This window comes from Ahaetulla prasina, chromosome 4, assembly GCF_028640845.1.
Source record: "Ahaetulla prasina isolate Xishuangbanna chromosome 4, ASM2864084v1, whole genome shotgun sequence".
Taxonomy (NCBI): domain Eukaryota; kingdom Metazoa; phylum Chordata; class Lepidosauria; order Squamata; family Colubridae; genus Ahaetulla; species Ahaetulla prasina.
The window spans coordinates 97,245,631-97,262,112 of NC_080542.1; positions in this window are offsets into that span (position 1 = coordinate 97,245,631).

Genomic DNA, 16,482 nt, shown 5'->3' on the forward strand with positions numbered 1-16,482 from the left:
TTCAAACCCCACGGCGATTATCACCAAAGCAGGTCCAGTGGCCGCAGTACTTTCAGCAGTTCAATTTCACTCTGTGGTATGTCCCACTGGGAGGAACATCTTGGCCGATGCCCTGTCGCAAATGACTCAGTATGATAGTTGCTGGGAAGATGTGGTGCAAGCCATCATTCCACCCGGCCAACCAATGGCTCATGTGATGGGTGCAGATCCAGGAGATGGCTTAACAAAGGAACTGCAAATGGCATTGCCAGACAACCCCTGACTGTTGAAGAACAAAGCACTGTTTACTCACAGGGATGGTTTGGCTTGGAAGAATGACAAGTTGTATGTACCATCTATCCTCAGACACAGGGTGTTACAGCGATGCCATAACATCAAGCAGGCTGGCCATTTGAGGTTCCTTAAAACCCTACACCTGGCCAAACGGCAGGTTTGGTGGCCTTGCATGAGGTCGGAGATTGAGGACTATGTGAAAAACTGTCCAATTTGTGCATCAACGAAGGTGCAGCCTGGAAAACCACTAGGTTTTCTGCAGATCATGGCTGTTCCTGTCTGACCATGGGAGGAGATTGCCATGGACTTCATAGTAGACCTGCCAGAGAGCAACGGACACACTATTATGTGGATAGTCATAGACTGTTCTTGAAACAGGCCAATTTCATGCCATGCATCATGATACCATTGGAACAGTGACTAGCAAAACTGTTTAATGGTGAATTTAGTGTCTCCATGGTGTGGCCCAGCATATCATCTCAGACGGGGGTGTGCAGTTCACTGCTAAGTTCTGGTGTGACTTCATCTGCCTGATAGGCTCCTCCCAAGGTTTGAGCTCAATGTTCCACCCCAGCACCAACAGGCCTGCTGAAAGAGCAAATGCCAAGGTTGAACGCTATCTGAGATGCTACATCTCCTGTCAGCAGAAGGATTGGACAGGCCTCCTTCCCTTTGCAGAGGTGGCATATAATAATGCAGTGCATGGTAGCATCGGATTCATCTCCTTCCAGGTGGTGAATGGGATAGAATTTTTACCCATTCCTGAGTGGACCTATGATCCCCAGGCTCTGAGAACCACGAAGGAGTGGGCAGATATGATACTGGATGTCTGGGGAGCTGTGAAAACAGTGTTATAAAAGTGATCAAGACCTAGAAGGTTCAGGCCAACAAGAAGTGGGCAGCCCACAAACCCTTTAGGGTAGGGGACCAAGTATATCTATCAACTAAGTACCTCAAATTGAGGGTAGATTGTAAGAAGCTGGGCCTGAAATACCTAGGCCAATCGTTTGGGTTATCAACTCCGTGACAGTGGAACTGAAGTTCCTGCCCTTATTGGGGCGGATTCATCCTGTGTCCACAGTAGCCTGTTGAAACCCATAGAGGCCACCAATGTTAGGCGCCTGCCTGTGCCACCGGGTCCAGTGGGAACAGATCAATATGAAATAGACAGGATATTAGACTCACGTTTGCACAGGTGTAAACTCCAATACCTAGTATGGTGGAAAGATTACCCTGCCACCAAGGCTTCCTTGGTATCAGAGCGAGATGTGAGAGGTGCATGACTGCTGCGGTGGTTTCACCAACAGTATCCTGACAAACGGGGGGGGGGGAAGGATGCATGGCATACTGCCCTAGCTAACACCTCACTCTCCTGTCTTCCAGGTAGACCCTGGTAGAGCCCTGTTCCAGGGCTTGCCATACATGGGAGGAGGTTTTGCCGATGACTCGGCGAGAAAGGTGGCAACCAGAGCTGCAAGAGAGGCAGCGCATCAGCAGAGGTGGTCTCACCCTGATGTAAAAGGCCCATGACACTCCTCTGCTGATCGTGTGCTGCCCAGCTGATGCCTAGAAAAAGATACTTTCTTCCAACAGGAGGATCACAAGACATAATAGTTGGAAGAGCAGTAGCTTGGAGGTATAGCAGCAGGGAGGAGGAGTAGAGTTAGGGTGAGCAGTCAGTATAAGACTGTGAATGCTTGTATCCCGTTTCCCCAAAAATAAGACCTATCCCAAAATAAGCCCTAGCACATTATTTTACAAATAAGCCCTGCTTAAGAGCCTGTGCAGCCAGCTACCTGGCCATTCCATCTGGTTACTTGTGGTGCCATAGCCATGAGATGAGGTGGGAGGGTAGAGCTGCCCCATTCTGCACTGGCTTATCTCAGGGCTCCCGTAGCTAGGCCACCATGCCTGACACCTGCCTTAGCTTGTGGTCGCGGCACTGGTACATCGCTTGGCCTCCTGCTCCATTGTGGCCATGCTCAAGCAGAAGAAGTGGGGTAGCGGCCATGTGGGGTCCCACTGGATGGGGCTACTGGAACTGCCACTGAGAGGTAAGGCAGGTATCAACGCTCGTGGCTTGGCTGCAGGGCCCTGAGGTAAGCTGGTGCAGGGTACATGGGGGAGCTCCACTCTCCCCCAGGCCTCATGGTGATGGCACTGGTGCACCATGGGGCTTTCTGCCCCACTTCAAGCAAGCAGAAGAAGTGGGTCTCCCGTACATGGGGAAAAAATAAAATGAGCCATAGGCTTATTTTAAGAAAATAAGACCTGGTCTTATTTTTGGGAAAACAAAGGTATGTGTGTTGCCTATGGGCATTATTATATTAGTTCACTTGTGTCCTGACTTGGGCAGGAATGGGCAATTAATTTTCCCAAGGGGCCACATGAGAAACTGACCTTTTAGGGAGGACTGAACTAATAGCTTTTGGCTACACACTGCCCACTCACCTGCAAGACTTTCATATGGTCACTCCCTTCTCAAAGACTTTCTGTCCTTGCCCTCTTACGGCTGACAACTGACTAAAGGAGAACATGGTGACTGCACAGAGCTGGACCTCACTCAGCTTCTTCTCCCACTCCCAATTTGCTTATTTATATTTGATTTCTAATTTCAAATTCATCTCACATGGACTGGGTAGGAATAGTCAAAGGACCAGATATGGCCGGAGCCCATAAACTGCCTAAGTCTTGAGTTGGATATACCTAAAAGATCCCATAACAGATGTTTTCAGAAGTTTTGGAAAATTTAAATTATAGAAATCTGGATTTAGGCTCATTTAATATTTATTTATTTGTTTCACAGTTATAAAATACTATCTATTTCCACAGGAGTCAAAACAAGTTACAAAGCAATAGGATGTATATAATGAAAATAAGAGCAGCAGCATCTAACTAAAAGGCAATCCATACAATATTAGTCTTTAAAAAGCTTGATAGAAAAACCAGGTTTAAGTGAATTAAGAAATGTAATCAGATATGGGCAGTTCTGAGCACCCCCAATGAATGCACAACAAAAAAAGAGTTGCATTTTTAAAATTATGTTTCCCTATTGAAACAATAGTTTTTATTGGAGAATGACTGGAGGATAATGAATCCTTAGCTAGGAGTTGATTTCTGCTACCTCCAGCTGCTCCATAGCATGTACTGTAACTAATCAAAGGCAAGAGAATCATCGATTTGTCACAGATATTACATTTCTTGATATAGGAAGATATCTATTTGGAGAGAATATATAAAACACTCTAATGTAATCAGAGATTTTTTAACAGGAAGGGATATGCAAATGTTTTTTACAAATCAATGAAACAATCAGCTTTATTACAGACAATGTTGTTTGTCTATAATTTTTAAAAAGCAGCACAGATGGTTATATAAATAATATTCTGGACATTTGTTTGTATTCATTTGATAATTATATAATCCTCAGTGAATAAAGAGCCTTCTAATTTAAGACAAAAAGTGAGAACAGTAAATTTTAGCTATAATTTTGATAAAATTAAAACAACGTAATTAGATCCTATCTTTGAAATCATGCTTTAAAATAAAACAAATTAAAGTGCGGAAGCTTAATTATTTCTAAATTCATGAAAGGTATATTTCTAAAACTACTGCTATGCATTCCTAGGCTGACGATCACAGTAATGTATTGTGACAAACCATTACAAATAATTATATACTGAATGTTAGAAAATTTAGCAGTAGACAAAAGATACAGATACTGGCTGTCTAACAAGCAGCTAAATTATCTCTCCTTTCCCCATCATCTTTCATAAGAAATAAAGGCAAAGTGCATTTAGTAATTTGGGGAAATGGTTTTGATAGGCCATATGCTATTATTCTATCTCCTTTTTAGTACATATGACTGATAAATGGATTTAGTAGTAGTACTGCATTCATCAAAAATGTGAGTATGTGTAGATTGGCTAAAGAAATAATAGGTCATACATCTATAGATAGGACAGTGTATGTGTGTGTTGATGAGAATATAATGTTACAGAGTAAAAAGGAAGAACAATCAAACACAATAATGTAATAGAAATAAATTATATAGAAAATTAAGCACACCAATGGTACAGGAATACTTCCTAATGATTTCAGTCTCTCTTAAAGAAATCTAGCAGATTGCAAAGTACACGTCATTCATGTAGCCATTGCTCACAGTAGTTGATTCTAAATAAGTAGATCAGCTACAAGAATCCATTGAATATAAAGGCCTAATAGGGCATGTTACTTCATCCAAAAGCAAGTTGTTTTAAGTCATTATTGGAAGCATAAATATCTGATCTTGAGAAAATTAACAGCTTGTTTAAATATTTATTGATGGCATTTATTTGGTATACTGCAGCAGAAATAGGCTCTTTGTTATAACCAAAAGGTCAGCCTTTGCTAACTTGCAAAGGCCACTCTCTCATATGACCAACTTGTGGTCACTCTCAAGATATGTGAACTTGTGTACTCAGAGTTATCTAGCTTAGATTGTCAAAGGCCATGCTGGCTGAAAAGTCCTGCAGTTTTTCACATTTGGAAGGCAACCAAATTGGGAAAGTTTTGAATGACAACTCACAGTTGGTTAGGCTGCTGGGAGTTAAAATTCAAAACCATCAGCAGGACCCAGACTTATCTACCTGTACACCAGAGCTATTGTGTCAATACAGTCTTTTTAATTTACTGATATTGAAAGGCATTGTTATTACAGAAGAAATGAGATCTTGTCATTAAATAAAATGAGGGAATTACTGTGTTTCCCTGTAAATAAGACTTACTCTGAATATAAGCCCTAGCCTGATTTTTAACCATGAGCCTAATATAAGCCCTACCCAAAAAATAAGCCCTAATGAAGGGGGTGGGCGTGTGCATGTGTGGTGAGCAGGGTGCAGGCTGGTGGTGTCCAGCTGCAGTTGCAGCCTATGAGTACAGGTGAGTTGATTACCTATCCAAGCAGCAGGTGGAGGCTGAGGTGGGGAGATGGCACATGATCTGGATGCGCTGCACAGGTCATTGGAAAGCTGAAAGTCGGTGGGATGGAGCAGCAGGTGGCTGTGGGAGGCTCGTCTTCATGTAGTGGCATTGGCAGCAGATGGAGGCAGAGGCACAGGGGGAAGGCAGGCAATTGGGACATGCTGCGCAGGCTGTGGAAAAACTGAGAATCAGTGTCAGCACAGAGAGTCAGCATGGCACTTCAGGATCACCTGCCTTCTGCTCCATGCCTCTGCCTCCATCTGCTGCTGATGCCACCATGTGAAGATGAGTCTCCCATGGCTGGCTGCCTGCTCCGGCCCATCGAGTCTCGAATTTCCTGTTACCCATGTGGTGCATCTGGATCATCTCCCTCCCTCCATGCCTTTGCCTCCATCTGCTCTTTGGACTGGGAATCAGTTCTCCTGCGCTGTGTGGACTAAGCAGCCCCAGAGTGTATTGACTAAGGGACTAACAGGCTGCAGCTGCTGCCGGATACCCTCGATCCTTGTGTGCTTGCCGCCTCTTTTGCATGTGCTGGGGGGCAAGGCTCCCAGCCAGGTTGATCACCCTGAAATCATGTTTCTCTGAAAATAAGCCTAGTGCTTATTTTGGAGCCCCAAAAGTTATAAGACCAGGTCTTATTTTCAGGAAAACACGGTACTTTAGGCCATAGGTTTGGGCTATGGTGAAAGCAATATAATTATTTTGTTAATAACAACAACAACAACAACAACAACAACAACAACAACAACAACAACAACAGAGTTGGACGGGACTTTGGAGGCCTTCTAGTCTGACCCCCTGCCCAGGCAGGAAACCCTACACCATCTCAGACAGATGGTTATCCAACATTTTCTTAAAAATTTCCAGTGTTGGAGCATTCACAACTTCTGCAGGCAAGTTGTTCCACCGATTAATTGTTCTAACTGTCAGGAAATTTCTCCTTAGTTCTAAGTTCCTTCTTTCCTTAATTAGTTTCCACCCATTGCTTCTTGTTCTACCCTCAGGTGCTTTGGAGAACAGCCCAACTCCCTCTTCTTTGTGGCAACCCCTGAGATATTGGAACACTGCTATCATGTCTCCCCTAGTCCTTCTTTTTATTAAACTAGACATACCCAGTTCCTGCAACCATTCTTCTATGTTTTAGCCTCCAGTCCCCTAATCATCTTTGTTGCTCTTCTCTGCACTCTTTCTAGAGTCTCAGCATCTTTTTTACATCGCGGCGACCAAAACTGAATGCAGTATTCCAAGTGTGGCCTTACCAAGGCATTATATAGGCATTATATAGGTATTAACACTTCACGTGATCTTGATTCTATCCCTCTGTTTATGCAGCCCAGAACTGTGCTGGCTTTTTTAGCAGCTGCTGCACACTGCTGGCTCATATTTAAATGGTTGTCCACTAGGACTCCAAGATCCCTCTCACAGTTATTACTGTTGAGCAAGGTACCACATATACAGTACCTGTGCATTTTGTTTTTTTTGCCTAAATGTAGAACCTTACTTTTTTCACTGTTGAATTTCATTTTGTTAGATGGCGCCCAATGTTCAAGTCTGTCAAGATCCTTCTGTAACTTGAGCCTACCTTCTGGAGTGTTGGCTATTCCTGCCAGCTTGGTGTCATCTGCAAATTTGATGAGTTCCCCATTTATCCCCTTGTCCAAATCATTATCATTGTACCCATTCTGAATACTGTTGAAAAGTATTTTAAGTTTCATATGGCAGAATGACTTCACTAGCATCTTACAGGCAGCAAAATAACTCCCTCCTCCAAACAAAACACTGTTTATTCCAATACTTGATTTAAAATGAAAAAATCAAGAGAAAATTATGTCCTTATTTATTTAATCAGATGTTAAATGAAATAAACATATTTGTTCACTGAAAACATGATCAACACAACTAAAGCACAATGTCTCTGGCTCAGTAACATGAGGTCATTTTTTAAAATTGGAAGGTACTAATTTGCTTATTGATATATATTTGACAAGTGACCTTTATATGAGCAATATAATCCAGATACAGTAACAGACATAGAAGAGAAAGATAAACTGAGTGTAAAATGGTAGCAATGGCTTATTTCTCGATTAAGCCCGTTTGTACTTAGCCATGATTTGTCAAACCACAATAGTATTAATCTATAAACTGTTATTTCCATATTATAAGGTTGAGTTTCCAAAATTTGAAAAACAGAACCAAGTTATATTATCCTGTGTAAATCCAGCTAGAATGTTGTTTTTACGGTTTCCATTGCTAAATGGATTCTTAAAGATATAGCCTTAAAATGTGACTTTTAGGAACCATATTCTTTCATGAATGAATTCATTAAAGCAGGCTGCTTTAATAATAGGAACAATTTTTTTCATGAAATCTTAATTACTTCTGAATTTTGAAGTATGCACAGCCCTGGAAGTTTTATTTTCTTTCCATAACACAAGGCACAGAAAAAGATAGTTAATATTGAAAAGAGCAAAATTCAGAAACCACGAACCACAAAGATGTATTTGCTGTGGTTCCACAATAGAGTGGTTTAATTATTTATAAATTATAAATATCAGTATTTACCCAACATGCTACAAATATGCATAGTGGTCACACTCCCAAGAAACACTGGATATGTCATGGGTTTTATTGTGGGTGCATTTTAAATTATTAAATAATACTTTTTATGAAGGGATTATTTTGGGAAATGGTACAGACCAGCAATAAACAGACTGATGTTATCATCCTTGTGTTTTCTAAAGACTTTCATTACAATAAAAAAGTTACTTATTTCCTATTACCTCTATTATTAAATCTATGCTATCTTATACAGTATACACAGTATATATCTATGTATGGACTTATATGAAGGTATCTTTTCTTTTATGTACACTGAGAGCATATGCACCAAGACAAATTCCTTGTGTGTCCAATCACACTTGGCCAATAAAAATTCTATTCTATTCTATTTTGGTTGCTTGAGCTTACATCAGAGTTTTCAGCTGCCATCTAGCCATCCTCAAGTGGGCTTTTGTTGCTGTTAGCTGCTTTTTTAAACTGCTACTAAGCATTGCCTTGGCAGGTTTTCAGTCTGTGGTGAGATGAGAAAAGGAAGGAGCTTTACCTGCTGACTGCTTGTAGCTTCCAGCACTGCTGCTAGTAATAAAGCTGCTGGGCCCTGCTTCTCCTTTATGCTACTGATTTCATGAAGTCCACTCTCTCAGCTGCAAATCCTTTCTTTTTATTCTTCTGCAAAACATAAATCTGCCAAAACAATCTACACATCCACACTCTGCTACTCAGCATTTTCCTTTTATAATTAGAAACCATGTTTGGCACAACACTCTGTAGGCTTCCTTAAAATTCCAGAGGAGGAAACAAAGAGGTGAAAGACTTCTGTTGGCCACTGCAAGGCTTGCCTTCCACAGTATCCTGGCAGAAGAATAGGAAAAACAATGTAGAGTTTTCTGGACTCCAGGTTCTCTATAACCTGATGTTGAATAAACTAGAAGAGGTATTTGGGCTAGTAGGTAAGGTTCCAAGCTAGAAAAAAACAGACCGTGGCTTCTAGTCCCGTCTTAGCATGAAAGCTGCTAGATGGCCTTGGGCCAATCACTGTCTCCCAGCCCAACTCACTTCACAGGGTTGTTATGGAGAAAATAGGAGGAGAATGTGTGGTGAATGTTCACTACCTTGAGTTACTGGTAAAAATAATAAAGATGGGATATAAACAAATAAATAAAAAATAATCTTGAGGCTCAACTTACAAAAGCTGTACAGAACAGTGACCACTAATTGGGAGGGAGAAAGTATGCCTTGGTAGCCAGTTTAAGCCAATTGGAATGAAACATGCTAGAGCTAGCCAAGCCTCAGAATGTTAAACAGTATTTTTGAAATGAAATTGCAAACCATGGGCAAGGATGTGTTTGCATAGGAAGGAATTGGATGGAAGACAATATCATCGGTTCTTAGATGGTCTGTACTGTCAATTGGAGGGGCACGGTGGCTCAGTGGCTAAGATGCTGAGCTAGTACATTAAAAGGTCAGCAATTCAGTGGTTCGAATCCCTAGTGGTGCATAACGGAGTGAGCTCCCGTTACATGTCCCAGCTTCTGCCAACTTAGCAGTTTGAAAGCACGTAAAAAGCAAGTAGAAAAATAGGGACCGCCTTTGGTGGGAAGGTAACAGCATTCCATTCGCCTTTGGTGTTTAATTATGCTGGCCATATGACCATGGAGATGTCTTCGGACAGTGCTGGCTCTCCAGCTTTGAAACGGAGATGAGCACCGCCCCCTAGAATCAGGAATGACTAGCATATATGTGCGAGGGGAACCTGTACCTTTACTGCCAATTGGGAAGCAGGATCAAGAAAAACACTGTTTCCTAAGGTAAATTTTGAAAAAAATTGCCTATAAGAAAAATTATTCCAAAATGATTATCTTTGGCAAACAGTACATTAAAATAGTTTTATATATGCTTTATTTTGCAGATGAATCAGTGACTGTGTAAGTGGGAAAACACTTCTACAATGAACTCTTAGCCAGAAAAGTCTTTTATAAAACATGGTTCTCAAAAGAAAATAGGCCTTTATTTTCTAAGCTAAGTTTCCTTTTATATCCCCCAAGTGTTGAAATATAAAAGTAGGTCAACAAGGCTATTTATACAGTTCATTCCTTAGTGTAGTTTAAATTAATGTTTGTGACAAATGTTTGACATGCTATGCTTTGTGTTTTTCCTTTTATAGTGAGCTACTTAAATTTAGAATTGTTTAAATAAGCTGTTATATACTAGCCTTGGGGCAAGTATTGGATCTTTTAGTCAGAATTTTTTTTACCCCTGTGCTCTTTGAGTTGACATAGATACTTTATCACAAAATAAGAGCACTCCAATTTAAATTCCTGTTTCATTTACAGGATAGACTTAAACTTGAAAAATCTTTTATTTCCTTTTCATCTTTTCACTTCTTTATGTGACTTATTCCCATGGTTCCAGAAATTATGGATATTTTTTCTAATATATCCATAGTTTCTGGAACTAGAATAAATGTTTTATTAATTGTAAACTAATAAAATTGTTCAGATGTGGTTGGCCATGGTGACTAGGAATACTGAATTTGTATTCCAGTCCATCTGGATAGCATCAAGATTTATTAATATCTTTAAGCGAGGGGCCAAATTAAATCATTAGCTCTATAGTATATCCATCTCAAGGATAGCAAAGAAAAAAAATGGCCAGTATGTGTTTGCAGTGATTGTACAAAGGCCTTTGATTTTATTGATCATGTCAAGTGATGGAAAATGCTCAGAAAAATGGGAATCCCAGAATCTCTTATTGTCCTCATGAGAAAATTATATACAGCTCAACAAACCATAGTATGGACAGACCATGGTGAAACATACTTGATCCAGGCTGGCAAAGAAATGTGACATGGCTGCATAATCTCCCCAAATGCTGACTATTTATTAAGGGAAACTGGATTGGAAGAAGGTGAACATAATTTTAAAATTAGAGAAAGAAACCAAAATAATTTACTCTATGGTGATAACACCGCTATGGTAACTGAAAAATTCAAAAGATCTATAAATCCTAGTACAAAAAGCATAGAGCACAGTGGAAAATGGTATTAAAATTAAATATAAAGAATACAAACCAATGACAACCAGAAGAATATCCAGCCTTAGAATCTACAATGAAGATATCAAAGTGGTAGATAGTTGATCCCTTCAGACATTCAAGACTCTGTTAATATAACCTTACAATAGAGTTAGAGATAGTACACCTGTTTGTACTCTTTGTCTGGATTACCTTGCAAGGCTAATATTAATCTTGCAACATTGAAAGTACTCTTTCCTTCCTATACTTTTACTCTCTCCAAACTAGGGAGTTTTCCTACTGAGATGCTTTTGTCGCCCTTCCTTTTGAGTCAGTCTTGACTCCTGGCAACAACCTGGGCAAGTCCAGGCAACATTTTAATAGTATTTTGCAATTATCTTTTTCTTAGAGCAAGATTGGCCCAAAGTCACTCATCTATCTAGTTCTGACACAGAACTAGAACTTGGTCTACCACTCTGAGGTCTGATGCCTCACTTTATCAAAAGTGGGTCTAAGATGAATAATACTTCAGTTGATATCAAAATTCAGTAAAAATACATTTTAAAGTTAGAGTTGATAATAAATTCAATTTGGATAGCAGCTTGTTTGAAAGTTATTTAAATGTCAGGTTTTGCATTTTCACTTTGTTCTTTTTATTAACTTGTGAAGATAACACTATTACTTTTAGGCAAGTTGGAAAAAAGGTGTTTTCTCCCCATCAGCCAGTTGATTTTTACCACTTCGCTTTCTATGTATTAAATTGGAATATGCCATTACTCAAAAACTAAAAAAAAATTACTCAAAAGATCACAATGCTTAAATACGCCTTTTCTCATGCCATTTCAAATCATTAGCACCACATCAGATTATGAATCCCAGGTATCTTTTTGAAATTAATATATATAAAACAGAGGCAATGAAAATTTATCTCAGTTTTAATTTGAATATAACTATGATCCTTTAAACATCTTCTTGTTATTGTTTAGAATATTTTTAAATAGCAGGACTAACACATTCACAAATAAACAGATAGATGTACACATGCACACATACATACATGCATAAGCTTATAAATGAAATCTCTAATGTGAAGGTGGCTGAATACAAAAAACATACATTTCCCCCATCTTTATGAGGTTTTTGAAAATAAGCCCTGAAGTTTCCAGTTAAATGCACAAAAAGTAATAAACAATTACTCTCTATTTTTTAAGATGATCTTTCCCATTTTTAGGAAAACCTGAAGAGCACCCATCTTCAGGGACATTGGAAATCTGGTGTTTCCATGGAGAGTTTCAATTTTCAAGATGTGAGTCAGAGGTGGTATTCAGCTGGTTTGGACCAGTTTGGGCAAACTGGTAGCAGAAATTTTGAGTAATTCAGAGAAGCAGCTAATCGCACCACCGGCTGGCCCCACCCACCCCACCCCGCCCTATATATTTTGCCTTTGCCATGCAGCCCAGCCAGTGGTGGGATTCAGCCAGTTCGCACCACTTCGGGAGAACTGGTTGTTAACTTTCTGAGCAGTTTGGCAAACTGGTTGTTGGAAGAAAGTATTAGGGCGGAGAACCGGTTGTTAAATTACTTGAATCCCATCACTGAGCCCAGCTAATCTCTGTGCCTCGCCTCCGCGCCTTACCCACTCTGCTCATCAAAGGTAAGCATGCAGCTTGCTCACCCTTTGCTTCAGGTCGGGGCCTGGGGACTAACCATTCCCCGGCTTCGGCCTTTCCCTGGAGCCTCCAACCACTTGATGTTCACCTCGGCCAGGTCAGGGAATGTGCCATTCCCTGGCTCTGCCTTGCCCCGGAGCCTCTGCCTTGCCATTTGCCTTGGCCAAGTCAGGGAAAGCATCATTCTCTGGCCTTACCCCGGGCCTCCGCTCACATGCTGCCCCCCCTGCCCTCAAACTATGGCTCCCTGGGCTGAAGCAATTTATCTGGCCTGCGGCCTGCCGTGCTAGGCCAAAGGGCCACGGGGCGAGGGATGTGGGTGCAGGAGGGCCAAAGGTTTGGGAATGGACTGGATGTTTCTTCTTACCTCCAAGAAGTCCCATCTGGAAAGCACTACAGCGGAGATCTTGCAGATACTTCTTCCATCCCTTGCTGAGCCTCGGTTCCTTGCGGACCATGTGTTCTCTCGGTCGGCAGCCACTTCTCTCCACTGTTGCTCTTGCTGGGAGAACGTCTTGTGCAATTTAGCAGTGTGAGCTATCACTTTCATCTAAGTCCTATCCGGAAAACACTGCTGCTGAAAGAAACAGCATTCAACATGGCTGCTGCTTTTCTGTGCTGCAGCACTGTCTGGATGGGACTTAGAGGAAAGTGGTGGTTCACAACTGCTAAATTGCACAAGATGCTGTCACAGCAGCATGGAGAGAGCAGGCGCTGCCCCAGAGAGTAGAGATGGAGGGAAGCAGGCCCCCAAAGGCTGTTCAGTCGAGCCTTGCTGCATGGGGAAAGCCGTGCGCATATGCATGTGTTCACATTTTTGGCGAACCGATGATGAAATTATTTGAAACCCACCATTGATGTGATGGTATGCTTAAATTAGGACTTATCTGCTCTGTTAGGCAATCCAATCACAACTCTGGGCCAGTAACAACTTTTGGAGAGCAGAATGAATAATGTTGTCCTGAACTCACCTGCCATCACTGCACATATATTTCTATGATAAAATTTAAAAAGTATGTTATTGTTGACTTTATTTTATCATTAGCATGTCTATAGATACTCTCAGTCATCCAGGCCATGGTTTTCCCAAGGGTGTTTTTCAAAAGGCAACTGGACTTCATCTTTTTCTTTCACTTCTCATCAAAGAAGCTTCTTCAGTTCTGACTGTCAGCTGCCTTTTGAAAAAGCACCTTTGGGATTATCATAAAGCATGCATTCTTGAAAAATAAAGATTTTTAGAAAACTATTTTGATTGAAAAACCAGTTGTTCTGATTCTGGAAAAAGTAATTATATATACATGTAGGCCTATACATTTTTTAGCTATTTTTTTTCCACAGAAAGAAAGTCAATCAGTTAGTTTTCTCCCATTTATCTTCTTTAAATTGTCTATATCTTCTTTTGGTAACCTACTTCTAAGCTACCTTCTTTTCCATTGTGCTTTTCCTGCTTTAGCTTACATTATTCAGGAAAGAAGTGTAAATTAAAACATTTTTTAATTTTTAAAACTGATTAATGTTTCTGTGTGTATGTGTTTTTATTTTTGAGGTAATTATATGCACAAATATGGAAAGACTTAGCAATATTTACATTGGAGGAACAGTTGGTGAAGATAATAGAACTTGCTGAGATTGACAAATTGATTTTTTTGATTAGAGAAAAGATGGTATCTACATTTATTGCTCATAGGAAACTACTTAAAGTGAAAATAGAAAAAATATGAACATGATTTTTGATGGTTAATAATGAAATACTATAGAAAGAAGAGAATTATAATTCAATCAATTCTATGTAATCATAGTATATGAAATACATTTATAATTGTATTCGTAACTGTTATAAAGAAGAATTGAAGCCACTTATTTGTATCTTTTTTCTTGCTTTTTTCTTTTTCTTTTATTTTTTGAAATTTTAGCTGTCTTTGATTTCTTTCATTTTTTTTCTACTTTATTGTATTAGTTTTAAATTTTGCTCTTAAAAGTTTTAATAAAATTATATGCAGTACGTGGAAGCGGGCTAGAGGCCTTTTGAGAGAGTCATTATCTATCCTATAGTTGAAAAGTTGAAAAACATACATTTACCAACTCACATTGGACCAGCATGGTAGATTATGATCCATAAACTGAAGTCAAGGGGATTCATTCTTTAGTAAATTGATTCAGGCTAACAGCAACAATAATACACATACAGACAGTATTTATTTATGCCACTTTAGAAGTCAACACAAATGCAAGACAAAACCAGCTTCATATGATATAGATATGCCCTTAGAAAGAGACTTAAGACCTTGGAAAGGGCCATTTTGTATTTTAAACTAGTTAGAAAATTTGGTAGCATAACTTGTAATTTTAGAAGTGCTATTTTTAAAATGCATATTTTTTTTCTATCATTGTAAATTTAAACTGCAAACATTTTTCTTTCCAGTAAAAGGAAAGTGAGAATATGCAGTGAAGAGAACATTCATCTTTATAAATATCTCATTGACATACTCAGTGCTTTCCAATTATATTTTTCATTCTATGCTTCTGAAAAATTCTCTGCTTGGTCACGCTTGTTTTTAAGTAAATGGAAGAGTTTTGCAGCTCTAGATAGCCAGGGCATCAATAATGATGATGAGAAATTCTTATATCCGTCTACTAGCAGCTTTTATACTAATTGGAAAAAATGACTTTGAGGGTAAATAAAGGATAAATGGCAGAGAATGTATATCTTTTCTTCGGGTTCTATGATTTATTTATTTATTTATTTATTGGAATTTGACAAACAAAAACCAGAACAAGAATAAGAGAATAAAAATACAATGACAGGGACAATAGACACTTTAGTGCACTTATGCATGCCCTCTTTACTGACCACTTAAGTATGAAGTAAGGTCCACGGAAGTCAATTTGTGACTGCAACTGTGAAATTTTGTAGCTGAGACAACTGAATCATATAGGACATCCCAGACTTTGACAACTCTATTACAGAAATCATATTTTTTATAGTCAAGTTTAGAATGATTTACATTGAGTTTAAAGCAGTGTTCATGCACGTATTATTGCAATTATAACAGAAAAAGTCATTTAAAACATTACTAAGTATAATTTTGAATGCAATAAGTAGGTATGACTGCAAGTGAATAATTCTAAATTATTCAAACTGAGAATTTGGAGCCTAGTAGCATAAGGAATTCTATTGTTTACAGAAGAATGCAAGACTTTTCTTGTGAAGTACTTCTGAACCCGCTCGATTGTACCCATGTCAGATGGGGATTCCAAACAGTTGAACAATATTCTAAAATTGGTCTAGCATAAGTTTTTTAAGCTCTAATTAGCAATACAATATTTTCAGAAAAAAAGCTTCCCAAAATTAAGTTTACAACTCTTAATGCTTTTTTAGCAACGCTGTTACAGTGAGCTTTGGAACATAAATTGTCAGAGATAAATACACCTAGGTCCTTAACAAATTGAGGGTCATCTGCTAGCTCAATGCTGCCTAGCTTATACTTGACATTCTGATTATGCTTACCAATATGTAAGACAGAGCATTTATTAATCGAAATTTGAAGTTGCCAAATAGATGACTATTCAGACACATAGTCGAGATCACTTTGCAAAACAACAGAATTATCTGTAGGATTGAATAATTTTACGTCATCGGAAAAAAGAATGCAATTGCTTTTAATTTGATCACATAAATAGTTGATATAGAGCAAAAAAAGTGTGGGACCTAAAACACTGCCTTGCAAAACACCACTGTTAACTGATGCAGATTAGACAGTGAGTTCCCTATTTTGATTTTCTGATTAGACAGAAAAGCAGCAATCCACTTGTGCAAAGGACCAGAAATGCCATAAGAGTTTAATTTCAAAGGCAGTTTACTGTATAAAAGCCTTACAAAAATCTATGTAAAATGATAAATGGGAAATAGAGTCATCTCTCTGAGACATTGATAGTTATTCTAAATTCTGAAGGCATTATCTTCATTATCATCAAATTGTTTGGATGTTAATACTAGCATTTT